We start from the raw sequence: 10294 nt of genomic DNA, 5'->3' as shown, positions 1-10294 counted from the left end.
TATTCCAGATCTCCTAAATAGACTGTGTGTTTTTTCCAGATCTCCTAAACAGACTGCATTTGTTCCTGATCTCATAATCAGACTGTGTGTTTGTTCCAGATCTCCTAAACAGACTGTGTGTTTGTTCCAGATCTCCTAAACAGACTGTGTGTTTGTTCCAGATCTCCTAAACAGACTGTGTGTTTGTTCCAGATCTCCTAAACAGACTGTGTGTTTATTCCAGATCTCCTAAACAGACTGTGTGTTTATTCCAGATCTCCTAAACAGACTGTGTTTGTTCCAGATCTCCTAAACAGACTGTGTGTTTGTTCCAGATCTCCTAAACAGACTGTGTGTTTATTCCAGATCTCCTAAACAGACTGTGTATTTGTTCCAGATCTCCTAAACAGACTGTGTGTTTGTTCCAGATCTCCTAACCAGACTGTGTTTGTTCCAGATCTCCTAAACAGACTGTGTGTTTGTTCCAGATCTCCTAAACAGACTGTGTGTTTGTTCCAGATCTCCTAAACAGACTGTGTGATTGTTCCAGATCTCCTAAACAGACTGTGTGTTTGTTCCAGATCTCCTAAACAGACTGTGTGTTTGTTCCAGATCTCCTAAACAGACTGTGTGTTTGTTCCAGATCTCCTAAACAGACTGTGTTTATTCCAGATTTCCTAAACAGATTGTGTGTTTGTTCCAGATCTCCTAAACAGAATGTGTGTTTATTCCAGATCTCCTAAACAGACTGTGTGTTTGTTCCAGATCGTCACTCCTAAACAGACTGTGTGTTTGTTCCAGATCTCCTAAACAGACTGTGTGTTTGTTCCAGATCTCCTAAACAGACTGTGTGTTTGTTTCAGATCTCCTAAACAGACTGTGTGTTTGTTCCAGATCGTAACTAATAAATAGACTGTGTGTTTGTTCCAGATCTCCTAAACAGACTGTGTGTTTATTCCAGATCTCCTAAACAGACTGTGTGTGTGTTCCAGATCTCCTAAACAGACTGTGTGTTTGTTCCAGATCTCCTAAACAGACTGTGTGTTTGTTCCAGATCTCCTAAACAGACTGTGTGTTTATTCCAGATCTCCTAAACAGACTGTGTGTTTGTTCCAGATCTCCTAAACAGACTGTGTGTTTGTTCCAGATCTCCTAAACAGACTGTGTGTTTATTCCAGATCTCCTAAACAGACAGTGTGTTTATTCCAGATCTCCTAAACAGACAGTGTGTTTATTCCAGATCTCCTAAACAGACTGTGTGTTTGTTCCAGATCTCCTAAACAGACTGTGTGTTTGTTCCAGATCTCCTAAACAGACTGTGTGTTTGTTCCAGATCTCCTAAACAGACTGTGTGTTTATTCCAGATCTCCTAAACAGACTGTGTGTTTATTCCAGATCTCCTAAACAGAATGTGTGTTTATTCCAGATCTCCTAAACTGACTGTGTGTTTGTTCCAGATCGTCACTCCTAAACAGACTGTGTGTTTGTTCCAGATCTCCTAAACAGACTGTGTGTTTGTTCCAGATCTCCTAAACAGACTGTGTGTTTGTTCCAGATCTCCTAAACAGACTGTGTGTTTATTCCAGATCTCCTAAACAGACTGTGTGTTTGTTCCAGATCTCCTAAACAGACTGTGTTTGTTCCAGATCTCCTAAACAGACTGTGTGTTTGTTCCAGATCTCCTAAACAGACTGTGTGTTTATTCCAGATCTCCTAAACAGACTGTGTATTTGTTCCAGATCTCCTAAACAGACTGTGTGTTTGTTCCAGATCTCCTAACCAGACTGTGTTTGTTCCAGATCTCCTAAACAGACTGTGTGTTTGTTCCAGATCTCCTAAACAGACTGTGTGTTTGTTCCAGATCTCCTAAACAGACTGTGTGATTGTTCCAGATCTCCTAAACAGACTGTGTGTTTGTTCCAGATCTCCTAAACAGACTGTGTGTTTGTTCCAGATCTCCTAAACAGACTGTGTGTTTGTTTCAGATCTCCTAAACAGACTGTGTGTTTGTTCCAGATCGTAACTTATAAATAGACTGTGTGTTTGTTCCAGATCTCCTAAACAGACTGTGTGTTTATTCCAGATCTCCTAAACAGACTGTGTGTGTGTTCCAGATCTCCTAAACAGACTGTGTGTTTGTTCCAGATCTCCTAAACAGACTGTGTGTTTGTTCCAGATCTCCTAAACAGACTGTGTGTTTATTCCAGATCTCCTAAACAGACTGTGTGTTTGTTCCAGATCTCCTAAACAGACTGTGTGTTTGTTCCAGATCTCCTAAACAGACTGTGTGTTTATTCCAGATCTCCTAAACAGACTATGTGTTTGTTCCAGTTCGTCACTCCTCAACAGACTGTGTGTTTATTCCAGATCTCCTAAACAGACTGTGTGTTTGTTCCAGATCTCCTAAACAGACTGTGTGTTTGTTCCAGATCTCCTAAACAGACTGTGTGTTTATTCCATATCTCCTAAACAGACTGTGTGTTTATTCCAGATCTCCTAAACAGACTGTGTTTGTTCCAGATCTCCTAAACAGACTGTGGGTTTGTTCCAGATCTCCTAAACAGACTGTGTGTTTATTCCAGATCTCCTAAACAGACTGTGTGTTTGTTCCAGATCTCCTAAACAGACTGTGTGTTTGTTCCAGATTTCCTAAACGGATTGTGTGTTTGTTCCAGATCTCCTAAACAGACTGTGTGTTTGTTCCAGTTCGTCACTCCTCAACAGACTGTGTGTTTATTCCAGATCTCCTAAACAGACTGTGTGTTTGTTCCAGATCTCCTAAACAGACTGTGTGTTTGTTCCAGATCTCCTAAACAGACTGTGTGTTTGTTCCAGATCTCCTAAACAGACTGTGTGTTTATTCCAGATCTCATAAACAGAATGTGTCTTTATTCCAGATCTCCTAAACAGACTGTGTGTTTGTTCCAGATCTCCTAAACAGACTGTGTGTTTATTCCAGATCTCCTAAACAGACTGTGTGTTTGTTCCAGATCTCCTAAACAGACTGTGTGTTTATTCCAGATCTCCTAAATAGACTGTGTGTTTTTTCCAGATCTCCTAAACAGACTGTGTGTTTGTTCCAGATCTCCTAAACAGACTGTGTGTTTGTTCCAGATCTCCTAAACAGACTGTGTGTTTATTCCATATCTCCTAAACAGACTGTGTGTTTATTCCAGATCTCCTAAACAGACTGTGTTTGTTCCAGATCTCCTAAACAGACTGTGGGTTTGTTCCAGATCTCCTAAACAGACTGTGTGTTTATTCCAGATCTCCTAAACAGACTGTGTGTTTGTTCCAGATCTCCTAAACAGACTGTGTGTTTGTTCCAGATTTCCTAAACAGATTGTGTGTTTGTTCCAGATCTCCTAAACAGACTGTGTGTTTGTTCCAGTTCGTCACTCCTCAACAGACTGTGTGTTTATTCCAGATCTCCTAAACAGACTGTGTGTTTGTTCCAGATCTCCTAAACATACTGTGTGTTTGTTCCAGATCTCCTAAACAGACTGTGTGTTTGTTCCAGATCTCCTAAACAGACTGTGTGTTTATTCCAGATCTCATAAACAGAATGTGTCTTTATTCCAGATCTCCTAAACAGACTGTGTGTTTGTTCCAGATCTCCTAAACAGACTGTGTGTTTATTCCAGATCTCCTAAACAGACTGTGTGTTTGTTCCAGATCTCCTAAACAGACTGTGTGTTTATTCCAGATCTCCTAAATAGACTGTGTGTTTTTTCCAGATCTCCTAAACAGACTGCATTTGTTCCTGATCTCATAATCAGACTGTGTGTTTGTTCCAGATCTCCTAAACAGACTGTGTGTTTGTTCCAGATCTCCTAAACAGACTGTGTGTTTATTCCAGATCTCCTAAACAGAATGTGTGTTTATTCCAGATCTCCTAAACAGACTGTGTGTTTGTTCCAGATCGTCACTCCTAAACAGACTGTGTGTTTGTTCCAGATCTCCTAAACAGACTGTGTGTTTGTTCCAGATCTCCTAAACAGACTGTGTGTTTATTCCAGATCTCCTAAACAGACTGTGTGTTTATTCCAGATCTCCTAAACAGACTGTGTGTTTGTTCCAGATCTCCTAAACAGACTGTGTGTTTGTTCCAGATCTCCTAAACAGACTGTGTGTTTGTTCCAGATCTCCTAAACAGACTGTGTGTTTATTCCAGATCTCCTAAACAGACTGTGTGTTTGTTCCAGATCTCCTAAACAGACTGTGTGTTTGTTCCAGATCTCCTAAACAGACAGTGTGTTTATTCCAGATCTCCTAAACAGACAGTGTGTTTATTCCAGATCTCCTAAACAGACTGTGTGTTTGTTCCAGATCTCCTAAACAGACTGTGTGTTTGTTCCAGATCTCCTAAATAGACTGTGTGTTTGTTCCAGATCTCCTAAACAGACTGTGTGTTTATTCCAGATTTCCTAAACAGATTGTGTGTTTGTTCCAGATCTCATAAACAGACTGTGTGTTTGTTCCAGTTCGTCACTCCTCAACAGACTGTGTGTTTATTCCAGATCTCCTAAACAGACTGTGTGTTTGTTCCAGATCTCCTAAACAGACTGTTTGTTTATTCCAGATCTCCTAAACAGACTTTGTTTGTTCCAGATCTCCTAAACAGACTGTGTGATTGTTCCAGATCTCCTAAACAGACTGTGTGTTTGTTCCAGATCTCCTAAACAGACTGTGTGTTTGTTCCAGATCTCCTAAACAGACTGTGTGTTTGTTTCAGATCTCCTAAACAGACTGTGTGTTTGTTCCAGATCGTAACTTATAAATAGACTGTGTGTTTGTTCCAGATCTCCTAAACAGACTGTGTGTTTATTCCAGATCTCCTAAACAGACTGTGTGTGTGTTCCAGATCTCCTAAACAGACTGTGTGTTTGTTCCAGATCTCCTAAACAGACTGTGTGTTTGTTCCAGATCTCCTAAACAGACTGTGTGTTTATTCCAGATCTCCTAAACAGACTGTGTGTTTGTTCCAGATCTCCTAAACAGACTGTGTGTTTGTTCCAGATCTCCTAAACAGACTGTGTGTTTATTCCAGATCTCCTAAACAGACAGTGTGTTTATTCCAGATCTCCTAAACAGACAGTGTGTTTATTCCAGATCTCCTAAACAGACTGTGTGTTTGTTCCAGATCTCCTAAACAGACTGTGTGTTTGTTCCAGATCTCCTAAACAGACTGTGTGTTTGTTCCAGATCTCCTAAACAGACTGTGTGTTTATTCCAGATCTCCTAAACAGACTATGTGTTTGTTCCAGTTCGTCACTCCTCAACAGACTGTGTGTTTTTTCCAGATCTCCTAAACAGACTGTGTGTTTATTCCAGATTTCCTAAACAGATTGTGTGTTTGTTCCAGATCTCATAAACAGACTGTGTGTTTGTTCCAGTTCGTCACTCCTCAACAGACTGTGTGTTTATTCCAGATCTCCTAAACAGACTGTGTGTTTGTTCCAGATCTCCTAAACAGACTGTGTGTTTATTCCAGATCTCCTAAACAGACTGTGTGTTTATTCCAGATCTCCTAAACAGACTTTGTTTGTTCCAGATCTCCTAAACAGACTGTGTGTTTGTTCCAGATCTCCTAAACAGACTGTGTGTTTATTCCAGATCTCCTAAACAGACTGTGTGTTTGTTCCAGATCTCCTAAACAGACTGTGTGTTTGTTCCAGATTTCCTAAACAGATTGTGTGTTTGTTCCAGATCTCCTAAACAGCGTGTGTGTTTGTTCCAGTTCGTCACTCCTCAACAGACTGTTTGTTTATTCCAGATCTCCTAAACAGACTGTGTGTTTGTTCCAGATCTCCTAAACAGACTGTGTGTTTGTTCCAGATCTTCTAAACAGACTGTGTGTTTGTTCCAGATCTCCTAAACAGACTGTGTGTTTATTCCAGATCTCCTAAACAGAATGTGTGTTTATTCCAGATCTCCTAAACAGACAGTGTGTTTGTTCCAGATCTCCTAAACAGACTGTGTGTTTATTCCAGATCTCCTAAACAGACTGTGTGTTTGTTCCAGATCTCCTAAACAGACTGTGTGTTTATTCCAGATCTTCTAAATAGACTGTGTGTTTTTTCCAGATCTCCTAAACAGACTGCATTTGTTCCTGATCTCATAATCAGACTGTGTGTTTGTTCCAGATCTCCTAAACAGACTGTGTGTTTATTCCAGATCTCCTAAACAGAATGTGTGTTTGTTCCAGATCACATAAACAGACTGTGTGTTTGTTCCAGATCTCATAAACAGACTGTGTGTTTGTTCCAGATCTCCTAAACAGACTGTGTGTTTGTTCCAGATCTCCTAAACAGACTGTGTGTTTGTTCCAGATCTCCTAAACAGACTGTGTGTTTGTTCCAGATCTCCTAAACAGACTGTGTGTTTGTTCCAGATCTCCCAAACAGACTGTGTGTTTGTTCCAGATCTCCTAAACAGACTGTGTGTTTGTTCCAGATCACATAAACAGACTGTGTGTTTGTTCCAGATCTCATAAACAGACTGTGTGTTTGTTCCAGATCTCCTAAACAGACTGTGTGTTTGTTCCAGATCTCCTAAACAGACTGTGTGTTTGTTCCAGATCTCCTAAACAGACTGTGTGTTTGTTCCAGATCTCCTAAACAGACTGTGTGTTTGTTCCAGATCTCCCAAACAGACTGTGTGTTTGTTCCAGATCTCCTAAACAGACTGTGTGTTTGTTCCAGATCTCCTAAACAGACTGTGTGTTTGTTCCAGATCTCCTAAACAGACTGTGTGTTTGTTCCAGATCTCCTAAACAGACTGTGTGTTCGATCCAGGTCTCCTGAACAGACTGTGTGTTTGTTCCAGATCTCCTAAACAGACTGTGTGTTTGTTACAGATCTCCTAAACAGACTGTGTGTTTATTCCAGATCTCCTAAACAGACTGTGTGTTTATTCCAGATCTCCTAAATAGACTGTGTGTTTATTACAGATTTCCTAACCAGACTGTGTGTTTGTTCCAGATCTCCTAAACAGACTGTGTGTTTGTTCCAGATCTCCTAAACAGACTGTGTGTTTGTTCCAGATCTCCTAAACAGACTGTGTGTTTGTTCCAGATCACATAAACAGACTGTGTGTTTATTCCAGATCTCCTAAACAGACTGTGTGTTTATTCCAGATCTCCTAAACAGACTGTGTGTTTATTCCAGATTTCCTAACCAGACTGTGTGTTTGTTCCAGATATCCTAAACAGACTGTGTGTTTGTTCCAGATCTCCTAAACAGACTGTGTGTTTGTTCCAGATCTCCTTAACAGACTGTGTGTTTGTTCCAGATCTCCTAAACAGACTGTGTGTTTGTTCCAGATCTCCTGAACAGACTGTGTGTTTGTTCCAGATCTCCCAAACAGACTGTGTTTGTTCCAGATCTCCTAAACAGACTGTGTGTTTGTTCCAGATCTCCTAAACAGACTGTGTGTTTGTTCCAGATCTCCTAAACAGACTGTGTGTTTGTTCCAGATCTAATAAACCGACTGTGTGTTTGTTCCAGATCTCCTAAACAGACTGTGTGTTTGTTCCAGATCGTAACTCATAAATAGACTGTGTGTTTGTTCCAGATCTCCTAAACAGACTGTGTGTTTATTCCAGATCTCCTAAACAGACTGTGTGTTTGTTCCAGATCTCCTAAACAGACTGTGTGTTTGTTCCAGATCTCCTAAACAGACTGTGTGTTTATTCCAGATCTCCTAAACAGACTGTGTGTTTATTCCAGATCTCCTAACCAGACTGTGTGTTTGTTCCAGATCTCCTAAACAGACTGTGTGTTTGTTCCAGATCTCCTAAACAGACTGTGTGTTTGTTCCAGATCACATAAACAGACTGTGTGTTTGTTCCAGATCTCATAAACAGACTGTGTGTTTGTTCCAGATCTTCTAAACAGACTGTGTGTTTGTTCCAGATCTCCTAAACAGACTGTGTGTTTGTTCCAGATCTCCTAAACAGACTGTGTGTTTGTTCCAGATCTCCTAAACAGACTGTGTGTTTGTTCCAGATCTCCCAAACAGACTGTGTTTGTTCCAGATCTCCTAAACAGACTGTGTGTTTGTTCCAGATCTCCTAAACAGACTGTGTGTTTGTTCCAGATCTCCTTAACAGACTGTGTGTTTGTTCCAGATCTCATAAACCGACTGTGTGTTTGTTCCAGATCTCCTAAACAGACTGTGTGTTTGTTCTAGATCTCCTAAACAGACTGTGTGTTTGATCCAGGTCTCCTGAACAGACTGTGTGTTTGTTCCAGATCTCCTAAACAGACTGTGTGTTTGTTCCAGATCTCCTAAACAGACTGTGTGTTTATTCCAGATCTCCTAAACAGACTGTGTGTTTGTTCCAGATCTCCTAAACAGACTGTGTGTTTGTTCCAGATCTCCTAAACAGACAGTGTGTTTATTCCAGATCTCCTAAACAGACAGTGTGTTTATTCCAGATCTCCTAAACAGACTGTGTGTTTGTTCCAGATCTCCTAAACAGACTGTGTGTTTGTTCCAGATCTCCTAAATAGACTGTGTGTTTGTTCCAGATCTCCTAAACAGACTGTGTGTTTATTCCAGATTTCCTAAACAGATTGTGTGTTTGTTCCAGATCTCATAAACAGACTGTGTGTTTGTTCCAGTTCGTCACTCCTCAACAGACTGTGTGTTTATTCCAGATCTCCTAAACAGACTGTGTGTTTGTTCCAGATCTCCTAAACAGACTGTGTGTTTATTCCAGATCTCCTAAACAGACTGTGTGTTTATTCCAGATCTACTAAACAGACTTTGTTTGTTCGAGATCTCCTAAACAGACTGTGTGTTTGTTCCAGATCTCCTAAACAGACTGTGTGTTTGTTCCAGATCTCCTAAACAGACTGTGTGTTTGTTACAGATCTCCTAAACAGACTGTGTGTTTATTCCAGATCTCCTAAACAGACTGTGTGTTTATTCCAGATCTCCTAAACAGACTGTGTGTTTATTACAGATTTCCTAACCAGACTGTGTGTTTGTTCCAGATCTCCTAAACAGACTGTGTGTTTGTTCCAGATCTCCTAAACAGACTGTGTGTTTGTTCCAGATCTCCTAAACAGACTGTGTGTTTGTTCCAGATCACATAAACAGACTGTGTGTTTATTCCAGATCTCCTAAACAGACTGTGTGTTTATTCCAGATCTCCTAAACAGACTGTGTGTTTATTCCAGAATTCCTAACCAGACTGTGTGTTTGTTCCAGATATCCTAAACAGACTGTGTGTTTGTTCCAGATCTCCTAAACAGACTGTGTGTTTGTTCCAGATCTCCTAAACAGACTGTGTGTTTGTTCCAGATCTCCTAAACAGACTGTGTGTTTGTTCCAGATCTCCTGAACAGACTGTGTGTTTGTTCCAAATCTCCCAAACAGACTGTGTTTGTTCCAGATCTCCTAAACAGACTGTGTGTTTGTTCCAGATCTCCTAAACAGACTGTGTGTTTGTTCCAGATCTCCTAAACAGACTGTGTGTTTGTTCCAGATCTAATAAACCGACTGTGTGTTTGTTCCAGATCTCCTAAACAGACTGTGTGTTTGTTCCAGATCGTAACTCATAAATAGACTGTGTGTTTGTTCCAGATCTCCTAAACAGACTGTGTGTTTATTCCAGATCTCCTAAACAGACTGTGTGTTTGTTCCAGATCTCCTAAACAGACTGTGTGTTTGTTCCAGATCTCCTAAACAGACTGTGTGTTTATTCCAGATCTCCTAAACAGACTGTGTGTTTATTCCAGATCTCCTAACCAGACTGTGTGTTTGTTCCAGATCTCCTAAACAGACTGTGTGTTTGTTCCAGATCTCCTAAACAGACTGTGTGTTTGTTCCAGATCACATAAACAGACTGTGTGTTTGTTCCAGATCTCATAAACAGACTGTGTGTTTGTTCCAGATCTCCTAAACAGACTGTGTGTTTGTTCCAGATCTCCTAAACAGACTGTGTGTTTGTTCCAGATCTCCTAAACAGACTGTGTGTTTGTTCCAGATCTCCTAACAGACTGTGTGTTGTTCCAGATCTCCCAAACAGACTGGTGTTTGTTCCAGATCTCTAAACAGACTGTGTGTTTGTTCCAGATCTCCTAAACAGACTGTGTGTTTGTTCCAGATTCCTTAAACAGACTGGTGTTGTTCCAGATCTCATAACGACTGTGTGTTTGTTCAGATCTCCTAAACAGCTGTGTGTTTGTTTAGATCTCCTAACAGACTGTGTGTTTGATCCAGGTCTCATGAACAGACTGTGTGTTTGTTCCAGATCTCCTAAACAGACTGTGTGTTTGTTCCAGATCTCCTAAACAGACTGTGT

The sequence above is a fragment of the Salmo trutta genome, chromosome 15 (genome assembly GCF_901001165.1).
Source record: "Salmo trutta chromosome 15, fSalTru1.1, whole genome shotgun sequence".
In the NCBI taxonomy this organism is placed as follows: Eukaryota; Metazoa; Chordata; class Actinopteri; order Salmoniformes; family Salmonidae; genus Salmo; species Salmo trutta.
This window is presented reverse-complemented; position numbering follows the sequence as displayed.